This window comes from Centrocercus urophasianus, unplaced genomic scaffold, assembly GCF_019232065.1.
Source record: "Centrocercus urophasianus isolate 14NV4802_14NV808 unplaced genomic scaffold, USGS_Curo_1.0 seq_73, whole genome shotgun sequence".
NCBI classification, from domain to species: Eukaryota; Metazoa; Chordata; class Aves; order Galliformes; family Phasianidae; genus Centrocercus; species Centrocercus urophasianus.
In genome coordinates this window covers 7207390-7226618 of record NW_024885344.1, presented here as the reverse complement: position 1 = coordinate 7226618, position 19229 = coordinate 7207390, and the positions used below count along the sequence as shown (strand labels likewise).

General features: G+C 42.1%; 1 protein-coding gene across 5 annotated transcripts in view; it reads right to left on the bottom strand.

Annotated features, from left to right (window-relative positions):
* The window catches only part of TMEM178B (transmembrane protein 178B), a 231434-nt gene that overhangs the window by 194397 nt on the left and 17808 nt on the right, over positions 1-19229 (bottom strand). Inside the window, exon 1 of one of the 5 annotated variants that reach the window (XR_006171841.1) lies at positions 3714-3754. The exons of the other annotated variants lie outside the window; for them this stretch is intronic. The gene's annotated coding sequence lies outside the window, so the exon portion shown is untranslated. Of the gene's footprint in view, positions 1-3713; positions 3755-19229 lie in introns of those variants that run through there. 5 annotated transcript variants of the gene reach the window in all.

Here is a 19229-nt window from a genome sequence, read left to right as displayed (position 1 = left end):
GTGAAACTCACACCCTTGAAAAGGAGCACAACAATTACAGAAACAATATGTTTTTTCCTGCAATTAAGTGAAGTGCATTTCAGTCTCCAAAATGGTAAATAACCACTAATCATCATAATGTTTGGTAAGGTACCAAACTGCTGTAAGGTTAACAGGTGAACAGGAGCTAGAGGATATTTCACATTAGAACAACTTCACCCTGCCCATCCAACACAGAGTCAACTGTGTGAGCCATTTCAGCCCCAGGCTTGCTTTTCCTGTAGGAAACTTACTTTTACCAACAGCACCCCCATGTTTGTCATAAGCTTCAGGCAGGAGAAGGGAGACCTCAGCATCCATAAACTGATAACCCTCAACTAATGCAGCAAAGCCAGACCACAGGCTGTCAGCACAAGTGACCTTCAGCCCCTCTAATGAGTTCTCATGGGCTGCAATGGAGAAAAGCAGGATGGAGGAGAAGGAAGAACGCAGCCAGACCCACAGCACCACTCACACACAGGCCACAGGGTCACAAACTTACAGTTTTACCAAGCGAGTCACCCATGTTTCAGCAAAACAGCAAAGAGACCCTTGTCATTATAGCACGTTTCCACCTCACGCACTAGATACAAAAGCTTCTCAGAGAACAGACGTGTCATAAGATTTCACTGGAATTAATAACATCCTATGGGGCATGGATGCAAGGGATAGTCTGTATTTAAACAAAGTTTTCACATTATTATTGTGGTATAGGCGAGATTTTTCCCCAAATTTTTCCCATTCGAGCAGAAACTCCAGTACACAGGTTAGAGAAACTGCCCAGTGCTAACACAGCTTGGTTTCATTCCAGAAGTGCAACTGGATATTCCATTGGAAAAGCAGAAGGTTAGCTAGAAATTCAGACCTCAGTATGGATGAAAAGTATTCGAAAGTTTAGAGGACTCAGGATTTAGACAGTGAGATACGAACTGTCACATTTACTCCATAGTACAAATCAGTAATATGGAGCAGACTGAATAATTTAAGTACAACTTTGACAAGTTGTGTCTTTTTTTCTTTGTTAATTGTCTGCTAACAGACTGCAAAAACCTGAAATTTATTCATTATTCAAAATGATTCATAAATGTCTTCTCTGACTAACTCCTGGCCTACAAATATCTTAAGCTATGACTGCCACAAGTAAGTAAACAATCTGCAATTCATGCTATAACTTACGTAAGGAAATTCTTCACCTTATGTAACTAGTTTGAACAGCTTAAATAGCTGACAAACACAACATACATTTTTAATTGTAGGCTGGCAGTTAGCAGTCTGATGGTTACAGGAATCACCCTGCCAGGAAAGAAGCAATGCCTTGTGATTTTGGTTGCAAACACCAAATCTTTCCTTTGGGGATGCGCCTTCTTTGCATACACCCAATGAAACATGTAAGCCCTTCCAGCCATAAATGAGCTTTCAACATATCCTTACATCTAGTAGTATTATTTTTTAAAGTAATAATAATCAATTTCAGCATATTTTTCTCAAATTCAGTAAATATTTTTATTATTTTGTCTTCTCTGTAGTGCTCCCAAATTCAAAAAATGCACATTTGCCAAGACTCTGTCGCCTTTACCCTCGTACTACAGAGGCCATGCAACAAATTTTGCATCAAGCACTGACGTTACACCGATGTGCCATGTATTTCTTCGCTACCTTCCTGATGCTGCACTCCACTTCAGGAGTTTAAGATGAAACTCTATTATCGAATATAGCTTTAAATAGTGTCTCAAACAAATTAAGAGCCTCAGGCAACCGCGATATATCATTTATCTCAAAATCCAACCCTATAGCTGTGTGCTACAGTCAATTCTGTTTTGTATCGAGCTAAAATTTTGTATTTTATTTCATTAGTAATTACTGCTTCTGTGCTTCTCTAAATTCTCCTCTTACTAGAACCACAGAGAGCTTTATTCCTTTCCCTACATTTTTTTTGTGTCATGGTACAAGCCAGATACTGATACCATTCCCCTGGTTCTCAAAAATAAGCCTTTTAGCTCTGCATAAAGTCAGGAAAAAGAAGGTGGATTTAATGGGACTACTACTGAACCTGAATAGAAGCTCTGATATCTGGCCCTACAGATCTAGCTTTAAAAAAAATTTTACTCCTAAACTAATCATTCCAGCGTCCAAGTTTCCACTGTTCTTTGACTACATGCCAGTATTATTCAGATAGCACAGTAAAATATTTTTGTGCAGTCAGACAATAGCCATGCAAAGTTCTAGGGGTACTCTGACACTTTGCTCTCTTATACACTTTTATTTTTAAAGACCTGTCAGTTTAATATCTGTTCTTGCACAGGCTACAACTCAAGTATTTCTTGCTAAAAGCAACTGCTCCTACACAGGACTCTACCCACCACCAGGAGCTTCACAGAGTCCAGGCCTGAAACAGCGAGGGCCAGTGGGAAGACACTGGCATTACATTTGTAAAACACTTCTTGCCAACAAATCTCAGGATCATTCCCTTAAAAATAAAAAAATAATTTAAAAAAAAAAACAAACCAACTGCATCTAATTGACATTTAAGTATTCTGTGCTGCTGTTTTGTGGATTGTTGGTTTGCTTCCCCCAACCCCCCACTTCTCTAATTTTCTGTGACTATATAATTCTATGGACAGATTATTGAACATCTCAGTTTAATAACTAGAAAGTTAGGACTTCACTGTGGCAACTTCAAAGGTTAAATTAAGATGTCACTGAAATTTCATGGGGGAAAGACAAGAAAATGAGTCTAATTGAACTCTAAAAAATAAAGCAAAGTCTGGGGCAGTCTTTCCACAAGTCTTCTGATTTGTCAGACAGCTCTCACCCCCAGGACCCTATCTGTCCTCAAAGCCTTCTTTACCAGTGATAACACATTCCTGATAATTTTGCCTTGAATGTATAATCAGTCATTTGTACACTCTTCACCTCCCAACATTTGTCTTCTTTTCTTTCTTCCTCATGTTTCAGTGCTCTACTTTAGTCCCCCTTTTTTTCCCCATCTAGACAAATTCTGATATTCATATTACTCATTTTCCTAACAAAAATCCCCCCTATTCTATCTGCCACCACAAGGTCTGTATGCCACATAACACATTCAAAACACTCAAAATGAAGCTGAGAAGAGCCGTAGACCTCAAATCTCTTGGATAGGAAGGATTCAAAACACTTACAAAATCCAAGTCAGGTTATTTTAATTGTCCAGATTTAGGGTTCATTAAATTCTTCTCTGGTGAGAGCTACAACAATACTGATGATGCTCCCATCAATCCTAAAAGGATATCCTAGGCAAAATAATATTTTTGGACAAGAATACAGTGCTTATGAAGAAAAGCACCAAATTCTGTATTATGCTCCAAGTGTCTTTCAAACTCTACCACTACATCCCACAATATCTTGACACTGCTTCATTTCAGTTAATACACAGAATAGAACTCACAAGCAGAAATATCAAAATCTAGACCTTAGGCCTGCTTGAAGAAGATGTACTACTACTTGGCCCATTTATTTCCAGCAGTATTTGTCACAAAGTAGCAGCCATCCCCAAAAATGCCACACAAGACAATATATCATAGAAGAGTTCATTTAATACTTTCATTCATAATACATTTGTATAATCAAAGAATATTAGAACGTTATAATCATGAACTAAATAAGAGAGTTAGGCAAAGCAGACTATGATAACAAAACAGAAAACATAGAAGGCTTACCCCTATCCTGGGCTCACTCACAAAACACAGCAGAGCAGATCTCCAGAAGAGCTCCTTCCCCCCTGGTAGCCAGCTCTTAAATAGGTCTAAGAGGGGTGCAGCCAGGCAGCACAGGTGAATTGCCTCCACCTGTGCTCCTGTGGCTGACTCATGGCTCGCCTCAGGTGATCAATCAGAGGTTCAGGCCATGACTCCGCAGTTCCCATACACTATGAAATGTCAATTCAATTAAGGAGTTACCATTACATCTTCCTGGTCATAGTTTGCTCTAGAGATGTGTGACTTAGTGCTCTTGCTATTTATCACTCTGGGGGGGAAGAAGTGTTATTGCATTATGTAAGAGGCCATCTGAAGGAAAGAATGCTGTTAGAGTTGTGGTTTTCCAACTATCTAAATTTATGGACCTATGAAGCTTCTCCAATAGAGGTATGAATGCCTGGATAATGAATCTAAGCATAATGACAACAGCTTTGCTTTTCTCATTACCTTTCACAAACCTTACAAATAGTCCCCAGACCACTGGCTGAAAACACACATGCTGACACACACAGTACTGCTGACTCGGTCATAAGCTGAGTAATTATTCATATTACAACAGGGGAGAAAGTGCTGTGACTGTCCAATCTAGACTGTATTCTGGAATATGAGTATCTGTGCAGGGAACTGCCCCCAGCCTTGTCACTGTAGTAAAAGAAACTGTACAAAGGCACTAAATCAGGTGCAAAGGTAGCTGCTGGGTAAACACAAGGATAAGATGTGAGAACAAATGAAAAAGCAGCAGAAAGAAAGGTGAGCAATGGTAAAGCACTGCAGGTTATTAAGTGCAGTTACAAAATTCCTGTGTTTATTTTTAACCCCTGCCCTTTCTTGGCAAGTCACCAGCAACACATCCAAAAGTCCCAAACTGAAAAAGAAAAACCAACAAATTCTTACTGAACATGACCTATCTCATTAATTCAATTGAAAGCATTTTTCCTCGTCCATTTTGACCCTAAACTCAGAGCTTTGTTAAGAAAACATTAAAGAATTCATTTTCTTGTGTGTTTAAATCTATTTCAATTAACTCATAAGTAAATGTAGACCAGAAGTTCCCCCAGTGTTCATCCAGCAGCTTCACTGAACAATTCTGCAGCAGTCACATAGTGTCAAACAGCAACACCTGCAGAACAACTTCATGAAAGCATAGGGGTACTGTAGTCAGACAGTGGTTCTTCCACCCATCAGAGGCTGTTGCTGCTGCTGTTGTTACAGGATTCAGGTTTGAAAGCATGCAAGTGACCTCCAGGCAAAGGTAGGGAGAGGAATCAGAAAGCCACCACACAGCTTACTGCTGGGCCAAGGGAGAGAACACTGCACGTGCCACAGTTTCACATTCCCTGAAGATAATTACTGATTTTTTTCTTCTGGCAACCACCACTCACACAGATCTGTTCTGAAACACCCAACTCCAACCTGGGTAGCAGCCAGGTTTCTCACCTCATGGCTTCTCTGTCAGCAAGCTCACCGCCACAGGCTAATCACACAGAGTTCCCTGCTGTCCACACTTACACAGGCCTGGAAAACATACTGCGAGCCTCAATGGGCCTTGGTCTGCCTGGAGCCTGGATCCAGCATGCACTGCCAGCACTGGGAATGCTTCAGTGGAGGATTCTGGTGCTGGACGACAGCCCTCACTGTGTCCCCAGATGGGGTACAGCAGGGCAGAGGCAGGCTGACTGGGGAGAACCCGGCCGCCATCTTGGCTCAGCCTCAGGTGCTTCAGGGCAGGATGTCAGTGCTGTGTACCCCTAATGATCAGCCTGTTTCACCACCTGGAGCACATAAAGCTGTTCTACACATCAAGCCTGCCCTAAGATATCACTCTGCGCAAGCATCAGCCCTCCTCAGGTGGACATTTATGAGCAAATTAACTCAACCTGATTACACGAGTCTGAGGTGAAATGGCCCTTGGGCAGTGGAGCTGGGAAGCTCCAGGCCGGGCTGATCAGGGCCAGTGAAGCCCTGTAGCCTAGGCCTGGCCCTGCTGCCACAGCGGAATGTGATGTGATGAACAGTCCAAAAACCATCCTCATAAATTTTCTTTGGATTACTCACAACATTCACTTCACAGAAGCAATTCATGTGTAGAAGGCCTTATGCGCATCTTGCTCCAGTAGAAAGCTGTACTGAAACAAATGAGCAGTCAAGCAAGGAGCAGGAGAAAGGCACCCAAAAATTCAGACCACATAGCAGACCTCAGAGGACACATGCTTGGTCCTTGTATCCCTCGCAGTCCTGAGGAAGAGCCTAAGGATATTTCATATCCACTGCAAATGGGGTCCAGAAATATTTTGCAAGTCTTTTGGCAGGGGTCAAAAGTCTGCTTTGAGCCTGCTGCCTTTGGATCTGAACAATCTGCCATACTGCTCCAACAGAATAAAAGCAATCTGAAATTTACTTAGGGACAAAAGCAAAATTAAGGTAACCACGTAGCATTAAATTAATATGCAAAATAGATGTGAAGGATTATAATGATATAATCATCGAATATCCCAAACTAAAAGGGACCCCCAAGGATCATCAAGTCCAACTCATGGCTCCACACATCACCACTTAAGTATCAGGCCATGTTTCTGAGAGTGTTGAGAAGACTGTTTGAATAAATGGTGCCTTCTCAAAGATGTTGTTTTTAATATTTCTTGATGATCTTGTTTTATTCAGGAATTCACAAATGCAAAACAGTAAGACACCCCACAAGGCATGTCATATCAGAAGGCCACTTTGATGGTCCTGAAGCAGATTATTGTTACCTCTTTGGATTTCCATGACATTCATTCTTGTCAAAGTAACTTTAGAATCTACCAGTCTCTATATCTCATATCTAACAGTCAACATTTTACTTTATTTTGGTTTGGCCGAATATATGGAAATGAAATTGATAATGCCAAAAAAAAAAAAAAAAAAAAAACACCCAAAGCCACACACAATATGTGTGATATACAGAAATTGTCTTGGATGTAAATAGAAGATCTTCTGTTCACTTGCCTTCTAGGGCAGGCTTTCTCCATACACTTTCTGAAGTCTTGCCAAGCCTCCTGAAGGCCTCAACGGCCTGTTACCTACCTCTGGAGATACTCTATTCAGAGAAAAACCCAAAGAAAAAGCAGGTACTAAGTACTTCAACAGCAGAAAGTTCTCTGTAGTTTTCAGACTGTTTTTTCATTCCTTTGTGTGTCATTTCACATGATCTACCGCTTTGAATAACACAGTGTAATAATTGTCCTGTTAGCATTTACACCCTGTAGTCTGTTAGCGCATCACCACCTTAATCATCTCAGAGCTACATTTAGCTCTTCTAATCTTTCCCTCTAAATCAATCCTGAAGCCATCCTGCTAATTTTTATTGCTCTTCTTTGAACTCCTTTCAATTTGTGAAGATGCTCTCAGTAAAGTCCTGTACAAGTCCGGATGTGATAGTTTTAGGTGTGAAAGCATCAGAATTGTAAAGAATAAACCTTTTACCACCTTGAGCGGTGATACGATGCTTCCATACATACAGCTCAGTGCCATATTGACAGTCTTCTGCAAACGTGCTTCTTTACTAATGAGCATGTAATATCCTGTTCCAAGTCTCAGAGCCTTTTCTTCTTTCTGAGTTGTATGAGTTATAGATTGTTTCATACCTTGATTTTTCCTTTAGTAGACAGATACAGAGCTCACAGGCTCAGAAAATCTCAACAGAAGGTGCATCAGAACACACTGTAATAAACAGAAAAGAAAGCTTCAACATATTTCCCAAAGTCTACGTGACATTTTACCCCTGAAGAAAAATTCTGGTTTGGTTAATTCCTTGTTTCATTTCTGTGTGCACAGAAAATATTCCTGCAATAGCAAAGGACTGCCAAACCCCATAATCACACAATCCTGAGGTCACTGTGGAGCAACAGCCATTGTTAAACACAATTTATATAGCCTCACATTATGTAGAGATGAATTTCCACTGTGAACAGTGCTGCTGAGCTTCCAGGGGCAGGATCTCGGGGATACAATTGGTACAATGTCTTACTGTCAGACAGAAGGGAAATGCAAGAGTAAAGATATAATACTAGAATGGTGGACTCAAAGCCACGCAAACCACAAAAGAGTATAAATCAGAGTACACAGAGAAGACAGCCCTCTTTGAAAGTCTCCCAACCTTGTTTTGGGGTAAATGCTCTGTTACCCTGGACTGACTGATGTACTCTCTCTGTCTTGAGGCTCCCTGAGAAGTCAGTCACTTTTGTGTTACAGCTCACCCCAGCTCCCAGAATTAAAGGTCTGTGCTCCCTGCTCCTGTCCCACAGCACACAGACATGTATGCCTTCCAGTCCTCAGCTGGCTTCAACATCACGTGCTGCCTGTGCATGCTGCCTTCCTCTCAGTAAGCCAGTACACAGAAGTGCAAAACACTGGAGGGGAGTGAGCTTTTTCTCTCCCCTTCCATTGGTTCAGTCTTTTTCTGATCTCTTATAAACTGTTTTTTCACCACAGCATCAACGTGACGCTCATTGTGAGATCTCTGGCACTTCAAAGATAGGTATCCTTATGAGTGATGCTGAAAGGCACAGGGGCAATGCAGAATGTGCAGGGGATGAAGGCTGGTTTAAATAATGGGATAACTTAAAAGGCCAAATTTGATAACAGCAAAATAGGCGTGGGGAAAAGGACAGAAAGGAAGGGAGCAGAGATGAGCAGGATCAAAGGAGCAGAACAGAAGTCAGAGAAGAAAGGCTTCTCAGCCCCAGACTGTCACGCCGCAGGACTGCAAACTGCATCAGGCCATTAGGAGCAAGATCTCATGTCACACACAAACGCAATCCAAAGGCAGCCATGACAGCTTCCAAAGGGACACCCTTTGCACTTCAAACATTGCCATTACAAGACAGAGAAGCCCCAGACTGAACCATTAGTAGGTGAGTAAGCTTTTGAAGGCGATAGCCAACAGCCATTCTACTGAGATAAAACTCAGCCGCATATCTGCTCAAGAATCTTTCAAAATTTCATCTTCCAGTGTAGTACAAACAGTCTTGTGATAATAACGCTCTTTCCTTTAACACAGCACTGTTCAAGAGATTTCAAAGCACCCTGCAAAGGAGGTATCTGCATCACGGGTAGCAGGTGAGCAGGCTGGGGCTCAGAGGGATGAAGCTGCATCCTAAGGTGCTCTAGCAGCAGATCTGTGAACAGAGAACAGCCATGGCTGTCTACCTGTATGCGCTAGCATACTATTTGCAGAGAAGTGCTTCCTATTAACATGATCCACTCCCCTCACTGCTTAATGGGGATCACTTCTCCTTCAACCTGAACAGTACACTTCCTCCACTTTCTTACAGTTACCCTGGTGACAGGATAAAAGCCAGATGACATCCATTCTTCCCTTTAACATTCATCAACAGAAGCAAGGAAGGTAGATACAGGGGAAGGACCAGAGCACTCGCAGAGAGATTCTGCTTACCCTACTGCAGCTCAGCTCCCTCCTTTTCCCTGCCTGACTACTCAGTGTGTTAAGTGCATGACAAGTGGATTAAAATAAGATTTAAGGCAAGACTTAGCACTCATTAAAAAGAGGTGAGATCTCTAAACAAGATCGAGCTGTGTCCTTACCTCACCCTGAGGAGCTGGAAGATGGCATCTTGCTGCCCAGAACACTGGCAGTTTTTGTCACAGCCCGCGTCAGGCTCACACACATACATTAAATTACCTAAGTGTACATGTCAGGGAGTCTGGGAGGGCATTCAGTCATATGCCAAACCTCACACAGTACCTGAACTCAACGAGGAAAGCTCCTGAACTGGAAAAGCCAGGAACTCCAAAATCTGACCACATCTTCTACTGGCCAGATGACCACTTTGTGGGGTGGAGCATTTTGTATTCCTCTCTCACCCTCTGTTTTGATCCCACAAGTGATTTGTGCTTTAGAAGCCAACGTGGACACATGGGACAGGAGAAGGAAAGCAAAAGAGATTTCTTCCAGGCTTAGTATCATGGTGGCCTACTGTACACCAGTGGGTTTATCTGGGAAATATTCTACTATTCTACTACACTATTGTGCTCTTGTGGTAGAAGAAAGCACTGCATAAAAATTACTGTGTCCTAGGAGATCTGCTCTTCAGATCATCCTGTTCTGGCTCGCTTTGCAGAGAGTGTGCATTTAACCAATTAATGATGAAGAGTCAGCATAGCTATGGTTGAATGGCTTGGATTAATCTTTTTTGTCTTATGTATAATAAACACCGACTTGTCAGCTAAATCCTGTCTGTAGAAACTTTATTAAGGATGATTATGCATGAATCAGAGAGGACATAGCTTGACTTTCAGAACCCAAGTTAAGTTTAAGGGCTGGCTGGATAGAAACATCACCTTGAAAACTAAGTAAATTTGATCTGGATGCCATTAAAGAGAATAAATATGGAACCTGCTAATGTCATTTTTCTCCAAAGTCACTTTTCTGTCTGCAGCAGCACTTTTTTACCTTTATTTGAAGACCTTCCTTATTAATTTTCTTGGTTTTTCCATTTACGACCGATGCTGAGACAAAAGAAGAAAGCAAAAGGCGAAGATAATTGTCAGTTTTGCACAATGACATTCTTAGCTGTGACACCACATATAGCTGCAGAGGACAGAACCCAATGGAAGTTATTTATAGGATTTTTAAGTTGAGTTGATAGAGGTCAAGATGTTTACCTGACCCGCTGCTACAGTCAATGGGCTGCAGGATGTTTTAAAGGAACCAAAGTGGAATAAAATATTCACAGACATTTAAAGAAGTTACTCATTATGAAAATGCAATGCATTTATTTTTCCAGTTATTTTTACCTTTTTTCTTCCCTTTTAAAAATATAAACCAGAAATTGTCAACCAAGAAGATGTTTAATGGAAAATTAATTGTGCACGATCAAGCCAGCAAAAGTAAAGATACAGTTTTCGTAAAGAGTTACATTAGTTACAGCTGGCTAAGTGGAAAAAATCAGCAAAAATTAAATTTCAGTCAAGCTGAATAAAATCTTCAAAGCTTTTCACCAAAATGTTAAAACAAAAAAAATCATTTTAGGTCAACCCAGAATGTTCCGGTCGAACCATAATGAAATACTCTGTTTTTTTTTATATATATTTTTTTAACTGGATCAATTTTTTTCTTGAGAAATATTCACTCAGAAAATGAAAGCCTCTTTCAAGAATTACTAAAAATTGTCATCATTTCTGCAGTGATATTTTTCATGCTGGAAAAATAAAAGGCTTTTCACCCCTTTGTTTCCTCTGACCCCTTCTTACCCTCTAACACTATTTGCTGTATTTGACAAAAATTCACAAGAGCATTTGATTCTCCCCCAAATTGCTGACCTTGTTTTTTATGAAAAGACTATTTTGACCTGCTCTGCCATGCCAGGAATTCATCCACACCATAGAGACATCATTCTTTTTTCATTCCATATGTCTGATTACATTGACCTGAGGCTTTATTTGGATTTGTAATACTGGAGACGAGAGTAGACCATTACTTGAGCTATTTAGGACGGAAGGATGCTTTTATAGCTAAGGCGTAAGACTAAGAGTCAAGCTATTTGGACACATTTCCAACCCTATCTAAGATTTTTCTGGATGGTGGACAAAGCATCCTGAGTTTCCTGGCAAAACAAGAAAAACAGAATTGTTCAACAGTTCTTGTTCTGTTTAGACCTTATGCTTTGAGACAGCAATTTTCCATACCATGTTACTCTTCTCGAAGTTAGATACGTGGCCCATAAATGGGGACAAGGTTTTCCGTTGGGATCCTCTGGGAAAATGCCACATAAAAGCTGGATCTTCATGCCTTTGAAATGAATTTGTTTTATTTGGGGACTTGATTTGGAGAGTGGAAGATGTTTATTTTCTCATCAGCAGAGCTTACCGTAAGCAGGCAGCATCCTCCCCAGCTCCTGGTGCTGCTCCAGCATGGCGACACCTCACTCCTCTGCTGAAAGCACCACTGGCTTCAGCTCTCCTAGCCCCAGCTGTCTGGATGAGTTGCCCCCCAAAGGCTCACACCTGGCACCATCTGCCTGTGCCAAGCAGGCCTGTCAGCTATGGCTAAGACAGCCTTGCCCACGCGTTCCCACATGGAAAACTACGTGAGGCATCCTGCACCCCAAACCGCTCCCATTCAAACCAAGTGTAGTCCCATGCAGGGGTGTTTCTACAGGGTGCCCAAACAGCAGGATCCAGTTTGTACACACGACTGCAGGAGTATGCAAAGCTGCAGAAGCAAGCAGGGTGCAGGCACAGTGCAAAGCTTTTCCCTGCTGTAAGGAGAGCTGTAAAGAGATGATTAAGTAATGACAAAGGGTCAGCCTCCAAGAAGATTAAGGTTTTGGCACTTTCCACTGCTGTTTTCCTGTAGCTGTGCACAGAGACTTTTCAAGCATGGTAACAACTGTCAGGGCTCCGGGTGAGGCAAGTGCTGGAGGAGGGAAGGCTCTGGGGATTTAGCAGCAGGCAGTAGGCTATTTGTGTTTACCAAGATAAATGAATAAATAAAGCAAAATCAAAATGAAATAACTCAGCTACCAAAACAGAGGCTTACAGCTGATTCAAATTGAATGTCTACTTTTGATGCTTCAGGTCTGGAAAAAAAAAAAAAGTCCTATTTTGACTTTCCAAATTAATTCTTGCAAGCCTTCCCCAGCCTGGAAATCTGCTTTAGGTCCAAGAAGAATGGCCCAGCTGCCCTCCCTCTTCCTAAGCCAAGGCTCTGCTTCTCCCCCATCTCACTTGGCACAGGAGGCCAAGTACCTCACAGGGGGGTACCTCCTCAGATGGTGCTCTATGGCTCAGGAAGGCCTTGCAGACACTGGCCCTATTTGCCCATGATGTGATAACCTGCGTAGTTCTAAGATGAGCATGCTAAGTAAAAACTGATCTGCTGTGCTCAGCAAATGGGCTCTGCCCTGCCTCAGCACAGATGGGATCAGGGGCTGGCAGAGGGGCCTTGTGTCCCTTCCTACCTTGTGAAGATGAAAGGTTCCTGAGGAGTTGGGAAGCCTACACACAGCCCAAGAGTCTGCTCTCATTGATGCAGCCCCAAAATAGCTTTTACAGCTCTTTTACAGCTTGTGTTATTTTCATCCTTCTAAAAATGAATACGCACAAAACTTAAAGCCTGTTCTCTGGGTACTTCTGCTGAGGTTTCAGTCCAACAGCACTGACCCTGGCTCTGCTTAAGACTTCCCAAAAAAGCACCATTTGTGATGGTGGTTTGGTAATGCAGACAACTGTCTGCTAATAATTGACTGAGACCAATATATTTCACGTAAGCCACTTAGGGTAATAACTTCTGGTCACTAGTGAAGCAAGCAAGGTCAAATGAAAACCCATGGGTGACAGACTGCATGGTCCGTCCTGAGTCCCACAGGACATCCCTTCTTCACTGGTGATAACTGAAGTATCAGGGCAGCTTGCAGAGAAGACTTAATTTGTGAACAGTGAGATCTCTCTGAGCTTTTTTAGGGATATAGACAGCATAGACTCCCAGCTGGGCTACAAACATTTTGGGTGAGCACAATAAGGTAGAACTGGCCTCAGTGCCATGTCGGCTCAAACTCTATTTTAAGTGCTGCAGAAAAGCAAATTTCTCCCCACAGACAGAAACTGCATACCCCAAAATAAAACAAAAAACCCACATCATTTTAACTTGTTTTTACTTTTTATGCTGCCTTCTCACCATTTAACTGTTGACATTGCTCTCTCTTCTGAAATGAAGACTGAATGGCACATCCCAAAATAGAATCATCGAATTATAAGACAGTTTGCGTTGGAAGGGGCCTCAAAGCCCACCCAGTTCCAACACCTTGCCATGGGCAGAGCTGCCACTCACCAGTTCAGGCTGCCCAGAGCCACATCCAACCCAGCCTTGAGCACCTCCAGGAATGGGACACCACAGCTTCTATGGGCAGCCTGTAATAATGTCAGTACCATATGAAACAAAAACTGACCTTCATAATCTGAAAGATAACTGAATGCCCCCAGTCATTAAATTCAGCTCATCTATGTCCTGAAATGAGGGGATTCTTCACCCTCTTTCACTTCTGGTAAAGCACAGTCACAACTCTATCCTCCTCAGAGGACGCCAGAGGGCCTGCTCCTGCAAAACAGGTACCAAAGGCAGAGATGCAGGAACGCATGACCTGCAAATGGGGCTCAACAGGGATTGTCCTGAATATGTAGTTATTCAGACTGCATCAGAGGGGCCAGGCAGTAAACACTCCTGAAGTTTTGGCTCGTAAGTGCTGATTCTCTGAAAACTGAATCTTGTGACTATCCACAGTCTGGTGAAAAACATAAATTAAGTTACAGCTTTTTAATTGAAACACAGCATCGATCTCTGTTTTTCAATAGTCTGCCTTCCCGTACAGTATAACGTCTACGTAGGAATTTTGGTGACATGATGCAGCATGTCCGCATTCAAAATAAGAATGACAACCTTATCTCAAGGCCGCAGGATGCTGAGGGGTTCAGCATCGGGTGAGATGTTACCCCAGCAGAGGGTGGGCTGAGGAATTTTTGTACAGCAGGAGCTTGTGATCTGAGCACAGGGCTTTAGAAGAGGGCTGCATTTTATGACCTACAAAAGAGAAAAAAATGAGATTTACATTCCAAATATGCTGAGCAGCCCTTTCCCCTCAGTTATTAGAGGCACTCGGCATATAATTCATAATCACCTAATGGCAGGGCAACGGGGGGAGGTGCGTCGCTGCAGTTCAACATCAAAATCCCTCCGGTTCCAGCAGTGACGGGATTCTGCTCTTATTTATATGGTGACACTAAATGGCTGGCAGGAAGATACCAGCAAATATCAGAATGAATAATTCAGTGAGTGTAACGGAAGGTCACAATGCCCAACAAATGCGTTTCTCTTTCCTTTTCTCTTCCCAGCCCTTATTTACATACTTTCTCTTCTTGCCTTCCCCTCTTGAGTCTCTCCATTAGTCCAACAATTCTCTTGCATTTCATAGGACAGAAAGATCCTTTTTCTCCTTATGTACATAAAAATACAGTTTGAAATACAGCTTTTCCATGTTACTGCTTTCTTATGGCTTTCCTCCATCTGTCCTTCCTCACTGTCTTTCTCATGGATTTTTCCCCCTTTTAATGACTGTTCCCATCATCACCTACCACATCCCTTCTTGTGGGACAAGTAGCAATGCTGACTGTCCGGGTAAACTCAGCTCTGAGTTATGCTACAGTCAAACCAGTGTGGTGATGATGGAGCTGATTAAACCCTCTAGGATTCATCTCAGGGCAGCAAAAGAACACAGCCTTCCATTGCAGGGACTCCCAGACTCCTGCATCGCTACACCTGAAGCTATGCAGTTATCAAAACTACAACAGGAATACATGCTTTGAAGTGGATGTGTTTATCACTGTGTGTAACGACACACAAAAAATACTACAAGTTTCACCCCGCATTCAGAAAAGCCAGAAAAACTCCTGGCTGACACGCATAAAAGCTGAACCCTTGGTGCCTATGCTAGTGACCCCACTGCCTGCAGGATGCCAGGATTGCTCTCTCTGCAGGCTGCCATTGCACAAGCAGGTCCTGCAGGCTGCAAGGAGCTCACCCATGGATCTTCTCTTTGTTAAACTCATCTGACTGAGCTCTTCAAGCCTTGTGATGATGTCTGGGCCAACAGCGGACCACAACTTGTCATCTGAGGCACAGCCAGGGTGCATAATTTGCTTGCTGTAGAGATGCTAGGATAGATCAATTTTATCTTTGTGACATCCCAAACAGATGTACCTACAGTACATATTGTTTCTGTCTGCTTTGCAAAGAGATCCAGACCAATTCTAATGAGTAAACTGGTTTTCATTTTTATTTATCTCCCCCCAAACAATTATCAGTGCACTTTATGGATAACTCTGTCATGCATTTTTCTTGTTCTTTAATAAATGGTAACTCGTCTAATGCAAAAAGCTGTAACAAGCAACAGCCTGCTAGAAATCTATTTTATATCTACAGAAAATTTCATTTTAAACTCTGCAATTCAACCAGCTTTTCAATCCATTTAATGTGCATCGTGTTGATTTCTGTAGCTTATTAATAAAAATGTCATCTGATACTGAGACAAGTCCCTGAAAGAAGAGAGGGAATATTCAAGCAACACCACTGCCTTTATCACCAAAGATCAGTTTAATTTAGAGATTTATTGTTCTAAATGCATGTTGATTAGCTCCAGTTAGCATATCTGCATTTAATTCTTTATTAACTTATTCATTAATTATATCAGCTGCTATGTAACTTTCCGTGGTATTGCTATATTTACACTTTTCAAGAGTTTGAATAATACTAGGTTTCTCCTAGGCTTTGACATTTCACCAATTATGAAAGAACACCATTTATATCACTGGTATCAGTTGGATCTGGAAATTTCCTTAGCCAGCTCTTTTAGTATCCATGTATCCTTGGTATCCATTTATCCACATCTAGTGAATTAAAATGACCGACCTTTATTAACTGTGTTCCAAAAGCCTGAATTGCTGCTGGAAAATAAAGTTGTTTGGGTTTTTTTTTGTCATCAGATGGTTGGAAAAACTCACCCAGCTTTTTTTTCCACAAACAGAATAAAAATAATTATTAAACATACTTTTTATTTCCACATCATTTTTTTAATCATTTCCATTCAGTAAAAGACAACCCCCATCATTAGCACTTCTATCACTAATATGCTTTGGTATTGCAGAGTATATAATAACAACTTGAAATATCTGACATTTAAGAGATTTTGGTGCATGGTTTCCTGTATTAGCTCTGCTAGACATTGCATTTCTCCTTTGCCCTTCTTCTCCTATTTAGATTTTACAGTTCTTGTTTCTAACTGTGAGGTATTTCAGTACATCACCTATTCTTCTTCCTATCTGTGAGAACGGGCCCATTCACTATTTTTATTTCCTGCTACTTTTATTCTCCCTCATAGCAAAGTTATTGCAGGTTTTAACAGTATGGTCTTCTCTCTCATTTCTGGCACCACAGCTTTTTGCAGACATGTAGTAAAATGTTATCAGTACGCTCCCAATTATCTGTTGGAATGTTTAGGTTTTATCTCCAAATTAACTTGTTCTTTCATTATTTCCAGCTTGGCAAAATGTTACGCAGTTCTTTCTCCTTCTGCCTTCAGCCTTCAGGACTTTAGTACATATTTTTTAGCAGGCTCACATCCTCCACTGGTATCCGTTTCTCAATAGACAAATAACTTTTATATTTGTCCACGTCTGTCTGTGCAGTTGCAGAGATGCAAGATGGAGATGCTCAAGTAGTCAACAGCCTAGATTGAGCCTTTCAGTGCAAGACTGGTGAGAAAAGCAAAACATCTCAGGCCTGAGCTCACCAATACATCACCGTACGCCCCAGCATTGCCCTTGCACTGCACTGACCCCATGGCCCACAGTCTGGCACTTAGCTCCAGTCCTGCACACGCAGCTACAGAGCCATCAAAGTGCACTTCAAGCTATGGATTTCTGCTGAAAGGAACAATTTAAGTGAGTTAAACCGAATGATTTAAGTCACCTCTAGCTACACTCTGCTCTGCCACCCATGGGCAAAGCTGTGCGAGCAAATCCTTTCCGCACACATGGGCTCGGGCATCGCAACGGCTGCTGGCTCCCGCCCATCCCAGCTGCAGTCCAGCCAGCTGCTCAGAGGTCAGCTCTGCAGGCCCTCGATAAAGCTTCAATTAAGTGCTCCTCTTGCAGCACTCGCTGATTTACACATTTTGCTCCTGCATCGGCCATTTTGCTAAATAATCCCACGCAGTGGCACAGCCTGCACACGTGCAAACATCCAACTTTTGGTGCGTGAAACGGAAATTCATTCCCTCCAGGCTGGGCAGCTTAAAATAATTTGTAATATTCAAATGGAGTTTTTAAAAAGCGGGGGAATCAAGCTGCAGAGGTCATAGTACAAACATTACTATAGGTATTTCAATTGGGTAATTAATAATACATAGCGGCTTATCTATTCCAGACAGTCTCTGAGCTGCACTTTCTTGTGAAGATGGCAGGTCTGTGTTTAGGGGCTGCAGCGATGGGTATAAAGGCTCCAGCGAGGTGAACAATGCAGCACGCATCTCCAACCAGGTAACAGGAATGATTTGGTCACCACAGCGTGCACCGAGGAAGAGCTGCATTATTTCTTTGTGAGTGAGGCTGAATGCCTGAAAAGGAACGCCGACTTCTGCAGCTTCTCCAGAAGAAACAAATTCTGCAGAGATAGAGGTGTTACAGGAACCCTGGCCTATTTAAGCACATTTTTGTTTGTAAAGGTATTTACAAGACTTGATAAAAAGACTCAGACTATTTTCCTTTGAAATGTTTTGGACAATGGCTCAGAGTAACGGCCTTGAAAAATGGACTTGGAAATGTATTGGCCTGGGCACAAGATCTACTCACTTGCCAAGGGTACAGTAAGGAAACATTGTTTTATGTTTTCCTCAGGAAAACAGACATATCCCAGCCAAACAGGCAAGTGGAATTTGGCAAGACTGAACCGGTGGCATGCTTTTATTACACCAACAAATACGACATTAACTGCAAGCGTTACACGTCCCTCTTGTTGTAGGTAGGTCCTTTTCTCTAGGCAAAACTGCTCAACTCAACAAAATATTTCAAGGGACTCATATGGCGGTGAACCTGTGCAAGAATTGATTCATAAGCCCCTGGGAGGCTTTGTCCAGAAGGCCTTTCTCCATTTTTTCCTCAGGTCTTTTCAGAGGAAGCAGCAATACTTAGCAAAATCTGTATCCCATTGAAGTCCAAGGCATGCTTGCTTCCAACGTCAGCAAGATCGACTTTGCTCTCCTGGACTTTAAAGCAGCTTTGCTTGAGCAAGAACAGAATAAAAGTGATGTGTGATCTTCAGCACATTGCCCTGGGCTAACTCCAGGGAACAAGATCCTCTCAAAGCCCAACTGCAGACATGAGAGCTCATTTAAGATTATTTTAAAATGCAAATTACATCTGCATGCTCATCATACGCCTGTGTATCCCCTAACATGGAAATATGTATGGTCCACAAATATCAATGGTCTGACAAGGCTCACCAGAGCCACAATGCTGAGAGTTATGAATGAAAATGCAGGATAAGGATCCATCTTGAATTCACACAAGAAGAACAGGATATCAACTTAGATTTACTTTGATTTGTCATACTTTTCCAGGTTTAAGCCAGGGCTCTCAACATTCTTTTAGTGTGGATTTTTTTACACTCTCACCAAGAGAACAACTGACAGGCACTCATGAATTATGAGGATATAAATACATCCAAGGGCTGTGGTAGGCAGAGCTGATACAGTAAATGACTACTCCAACAGATTACTTCTCAGCTCTGCGTTCTGAAGAAGCAGTCTGGTCATTGATTATTCCAGGCAGCAAGAAACAAAAATAATGGCACTTGATGATGCTGGCGAGCTCAGCCTGCCCTGCTATGTAAGTGCCAGCCACAGTGCCAGACCCATGGCAACTTCCAGG